The sequence below is a fragment of the Myxocyprinus asiaticus genome, chromosome 33 (genome assembly GCF_019703515.2).
Source record: "Myxocyprinus asiaticus isolate MX2 ecotype Aquarium Trade chromosome 33, UBuf_Myxa_2, whole genome shotgun sequence".
Taxonomy (NCBI): domain Eukaryota; kingdom Metazoa; phylum Chordata; class Actinopteri; order Cypriniformes; family Catostomidae; genus Myxocyprinus; species Myxocyprinus asiaticus.
The window spans coordinates 15640912-15646911 of record NC_059376.1 but is presented as its reverse complement, the minus strand read 5'-3'; positions in this window follow the sequence as shown (position 1 = coordinate 15646911).

Below are 6000 nucleotides of genomic sequence, written 5' to 3'. Positions count from 1 at the left end.
TTCAGGGCAGGTGAGACTAATGAAACAATAATGGGCCAACAAGTAGGTGGGGTATGACGTAAGACAGAGAAACACGCGGCGATACAGAAACAATAACAAAGTTCTCACACATCGCCAAGACGATGAGGCGATATACACTCATGCCAATCGACAAACAAGACGAGAGAATGCGTAGCAATGCCAAACAAAGCAATGCCACGCATTCTCACATTAAACGAAACCTGAGCATACATTGCAAGGCAAACGCCACGTGATGCACGCAACAGGCGACAAAAACAAGACAGGACACCTGTGCAAGAGTTCGGCCACACACAACCCCGAATCCTCAGACTGAAGTGACCGAACCTCAGCACAATGTGAAGACAGCACGCAAGACAAAGAAAGCGCAAAGCATGCCCATGGTCACGAGAGACAGACATAGATTATTGACACGTGTGCATGCCACCAAGATAACAAGCGCAAGCACTCGCGCCAATACAGGACAAGTCATGGAACATAAGTGTCCGGATCCCAACACCAAAACCAAAACCGAACCAGACAGAAGGGTCAGGATCCAGACACCATGCTCCAGATATGAAACAAGACCAACCGAAAATACAAGACAGACATAAATTATTGATGCGAGTGCATGCATCCAAGATGACACATGCGCGATGCACCCACATCAATAACAGACAGAAAAGGAGTATGAATGTCCGGGTCCCAACACGGAAGGAAACAAAACCAGACAGGAAGTCAGGACCAGACACCACACTCCAGACATGAAACAGAAGGGACTAAAGACACGCGGCAGGGAATATAACCAAAACCGCGTGCTCACACAAAGACAGACATGGGAAGATAATGCCATGGTCCTGTCAGACAAAAACCCAGACTGACAGAGTAACAGGATCGTGACAGACACATGATATGGAGTAGAGAATATTGAAAAGAATAGTATGTGTTGATTAATTTACTGAACATTTCAGATATGACATCTTTATTTGGGGGAATGGTCTAGAACAGGGACCATTTCGTTGCAACAAACAAACACTTCTGAGCAGGTTATACAGTATTTCCACTTCTTTTTTTATGAGACTCTGTAAAGCTCTAGCCTTAAGAATGAGCAGACAGAGTCTTAGAATAGTGAGCTTCCAGATGTTGCAATATTACCTGTAAGATACAAATCTAAGAGCTGTGCAAAAACTATTGTTTTTCATTGTGCTGCCAGAAACTTGAACATGCAACAAAACTGTCCTTCGTGACAAATGCGACTGATAAAAAAACCAAAAAAAACTTGTATGTTGTATGTCTAGCAAACTTTACCTATCAGTTTCCTCAATATGGTCCAAAATATGGTCCAGGCAGTCAGAGCTGCACATGTAAAAAACATGTTGACACACAGAACAAAATGTTTCTGTCATAATAGATAAGTTAATACGATTGTCAGCTGTCAGGCAGGGGTCTTTTTAATTGTGTTGAGACCTACACCTAGAGGAAAGTGTAACTCCAGATGTAGAGGCCCAGTCTCTGGTGGGCCTGTGTGTGTATTTGATGATTATATATGCTTGGCGAGCCTCTTTCAAGCATAGCTCCCCTTCTGTGTGAGCATACATGGGTTTGGCTTTTTAGTTTAACAGTTATCAGTCCCCAAGTATTTAAAGCAACTGAGCCTCACTATTCCTCAACCTTGGCAGCTGCCTGCTCATGGAGTTGAGTGCAAGACAATATTTACTGTGTATATAGTATGTGTACATAGTGTGCTATGTTGAGTAATTTAATGCAATCATCAGATTGACTTATCCTTATTATATTCCTTGAATGGAATGTCACTCTTAGGGATTACATTACATCAATATCCACAACATCAACAACTCTGACTGTACCCCCTTTTCACTCAGGATCTGGGGTCTCTATCCACTCCCTGGTTCAGTTGTAACTCTTTAGGTAAAATCGGTCTGTGCTTACCTAAATTACCCCAGTGGCCAAAGCAGTAAGCGTTGTTGGGTGTATAGGTAAGTGTGAGCTTCATTTTCTGTGTGTATTGTCCACAGAGGGGCGCCAAAAGTGAAGAGCAATGCATATTTTATAAACTGTACCACCCAAACTTAACCCCACACCTAAATCTAACCATCAGTGAAAAATATAAAAATGTAATCTTAGAAAAAAATTGCAATCTCTTAATCATGCTCGTCATTGATTATACAAACACGACTGCTTTCAGGTTTCAATGCGGGATACGAACCCAGGTCTCCTACACTACTGGCACAATGCATTTAAGGTTGCACCATAAGGGGAGGTAAACACACTGGGGTCAATGCAAAAATGTCTGACTGATTGATTTTATTGACAGAGATAGCGCTTGTCAGTGAGTCGGCATAATATGGCTGATCCTAGGGTACTGGAACTCTTGGAAACAAGTTGCTAACTTCCTGTGTGATAATGCTGCCTATTGTGAAAATTTTGATAGTGCACTGAAATGTCACTCCCTTGAAATTGTGATAATGCAGCAGGGCCACCGCTCCCTAAACGCATATTACCCAGTCTGCATAAAGCACCAACTCCCTAGGGGGGCACCATCTTACTATAGCGGGGTACCAGAAACTCCACTGACTGCCCAGTCTCGCACGTTATTCGTGGACCTGAAAGTCACAAAAACGATTGCCTTGCAGCTCACACCATGTCAGATAATCACCTCCAAATTTACCCATTTTCAGGCAGCTACAATAAAGCTGCACGATAAACAAAACAAATTATAACAGAATGATATTGGTCATGGCTTGGTATACAGCAATGTTTTTCATAAGTACCAACTATTTTTTAATCGTGTTACTGGTAATTGTGTCATCAATGTCCCGAAGATTAGTAAATCAAGCCAAGGCCTTTGCTAGTGCTAAGACCTGATGTTCACAATATACTGATGAACATTATAAGAAACTATGGGGAAGAATGAGCCGCAGTTTTGGATTTTTAAAACAGAATATAAAACCTTCATCAGAATATGCATACTTCCCTAATAAACAGTATACATAATGTCTCAATCTCAAATGAGTAGGATGACCTATTGCATCTGCTGAGATTCTGAAGTGCGCAACTTGAAACTACACCTCTGCATACCTTATCCCAGAGCTGTAAGCGCATGCACTTTCACCCTAAGAGTTCATATATAATAGCTCACATGTGAAGACAGAACAGTATACCAAGTGGATATGGAAAAGTGATCTGGAGGAGAGAAAAGCAGGTAGATTGAATATCAGTTATTTAGAGGGCTGTAGGGAGAATAGACTGGAATCATTAAGGATATATTATTGTCTTTAGACAGCTCATTTCAGTGGCTCATGTTTGATTGGAGGATGACAAAATGATGCCAGTTGAGTCAAATCTGAAGAGAACTTAATCTCTGACTCCGAGCATTCACAGCAGGATGTATGTGTGTCTGTGTGTGTACATGCATGTGCATTTGGGTGAGTGTTATTAAGCTGTTCTTTTATGGATTGGGCCCCCTCTGTGCTCAACGCTTTGTGTATAGGCATGCCTTTTTCCAAAAGTGTGAAATAACAGCACAATCTTAAACAGCCAAAATATAATCCACATCCTGTGTTTGTTCTCTGCAAAATCCATTTCAAATCCAATTACTGTGTTAAAGTGAATGCTCATTTATTTATTTATTTTCTCCAATTCTATCTAAATAATTCTTGAAATCATTTATAACACACATTTGAAGTTGACTTTAAAGTTCAGTTCCAGCAGACTGATCTCACTGTGAATTTGATGACAGCAGGTTGAAAGTTTTTCAGCTAAAATCGGTCTGTGCTTACCAAAATTTGAAGCAGTAACCTCAGTGCCCGAAGCGGGAAGTAGTGATGAACGAATGGTTATCTGTTGGCTTACGATTCCGGATGAAATGAAAAGCTTTTTTTTTTTTATTTTTTTTTTTATGTTGTAAATGATGTATTGCAGTGAAGAGAATTGCATATTTTTTAAACATAAACCCTAACCCAAACCCCATCCCTAAACCTAAACTTCAGTGAAGTTAAAAAGTAATCTTTGATGGAAAATGCGACCTCTGAATAACACTTAGCATTGATTATGTGAACGCAATTAGTTCCTGGTTTGTGTGGTACGAGAACCCATGTCTTTCGCACAATGCGCTATCAGCAACACAGGAAAAGGTTTGAATTTATGTAAAGATGTCTGATGGGGGATGGCGCTTTGTGAGTAACTTGGCAGAATGGGGTCAATGTCAGGGTACCGAAACATTTGATAACAACATATCTACATACCATGTGATCATGTTGGTCACTACATTGCAGAAAATAATAAAGTGCTAACAAACGAATGTTATTCAAAAAAAAAAAAAAGTTTAGCCACAAAACAGTGTTTTGACACTAAAGCCAAAGTTAAACACAATCAAGCCTAACAATACATGAATTCATTGCATTAGATGACAAAAAGTAATCTATTTTAAAGAACGGTAACACAAACGCATGTTTCAAGCAAAACATTTCTCAAAATTTCACAAAAAGAAGTTATTAGGTTTTAATAACAATACATATGCAGTTCAAAATTATGACAAAACTATATTTGGACACTTTCTGGTTGTCAAACTAGTGATAGGACACCTGTGTGAACTTGAGGGTAACTGTCTTCAAACATCAATTAACAAAATTAGCCTGGGACCTTTTTATTGATATTTTGTAAGATTAATGCAATAACTTTCATACATTTTAACATTTTCATATATTTTATGTGTGCCTTAAGTGTCCAAATATTTTTGGGGCCAATGCACATCTTTTTAATTATTTTATCTGTGTGTCTGTGTATGTGAGAGAGCATATATTTATAAAGATTTTTCCATTTACACTAAATCAGGTATCTCATTTGCCTTTAATTAGTATGAATGAATGAACGTTACATTTATGTAGCGCTTTTCTGACACTACACACAAAGTGCTTTTACACAGTGAACGGGGGACTCTCCTGAACCACCACCAGTGTACAACATCCACCCGATGATGCAACGGCAGTATAGTGCGCCAATACGCTCACCACACACCAGCTGTTGGTGAAGAGGAGAGAGAGAAGAGTGATACAGCCAATTCATGGATGGTGGCCATGATTGAGAAGGGCCTATGGGGGGAATGTGTCCAGGACACTGGGGTTACACCCCTACTCTTTACGAGAAGTGCTCTGGGGAACCACGGTTTAACATCTCATCCGACGGACGGTGCCTTTTTACAGTATAGTTTCCCCATCACTATTCTGGGGTGTGAGGACCCACACAGACCGCAGGGTGAGGACCCCCTGCTGGCCTCACTAACACCCCTTCCAGCAGAAAACTGAGTTTACCAGAGGTCTCCCATCCAGATACTGACCAGGCTCAACCCTGATTAGCTTCAGTGGGCAACCGGTCTAGAGCTACAGGGTGATATGGCTGCTGAACAAGTAAGTAGCAGTGTAGTAACAATGTAGTAACAGTTGCCTTTTGTGATGAAAGAGGATGTGTGCCAGCAATGAATACCCAGTAAAACCAACAAAGGTCTGTTTTTCACATGTTTGATTCCGCAGACAACAGATCTAAAAACAGTGCACTTACATATTGGCATATTAATGAAGTCAAGGCAACTATACCATGACTAGTTTAAATTCTGAGAGACCCAGCAGCACGCTATTTACTCAAAATACCGCTGTTCATTTAACCCACCCTGTTGATCTACAATCCCCCTTTTCCCGCCTCTCATCTGTTGCATGCCGAGTCGCGAGACATCAAAGGCGCTCATCAACAAATGGATACGCAAAAGACTTACATGAAAGCTTGATTGTAGATGAAGCAGCTGATTATAATTGCATTTTGTATTCAATCGTTTTCTCTCTTTCTCTAATCGGGCCAACTGCCAGCTTTCTTTTCTGTCATTCGGTATTGTGGGAGAGCATTACACATTAGCATTCAAGCATGATGCTCGCTAAATTAATTAAGCATAAGATAGACGCGTGTGTATATGCAATCTGATCTCAATGTGTG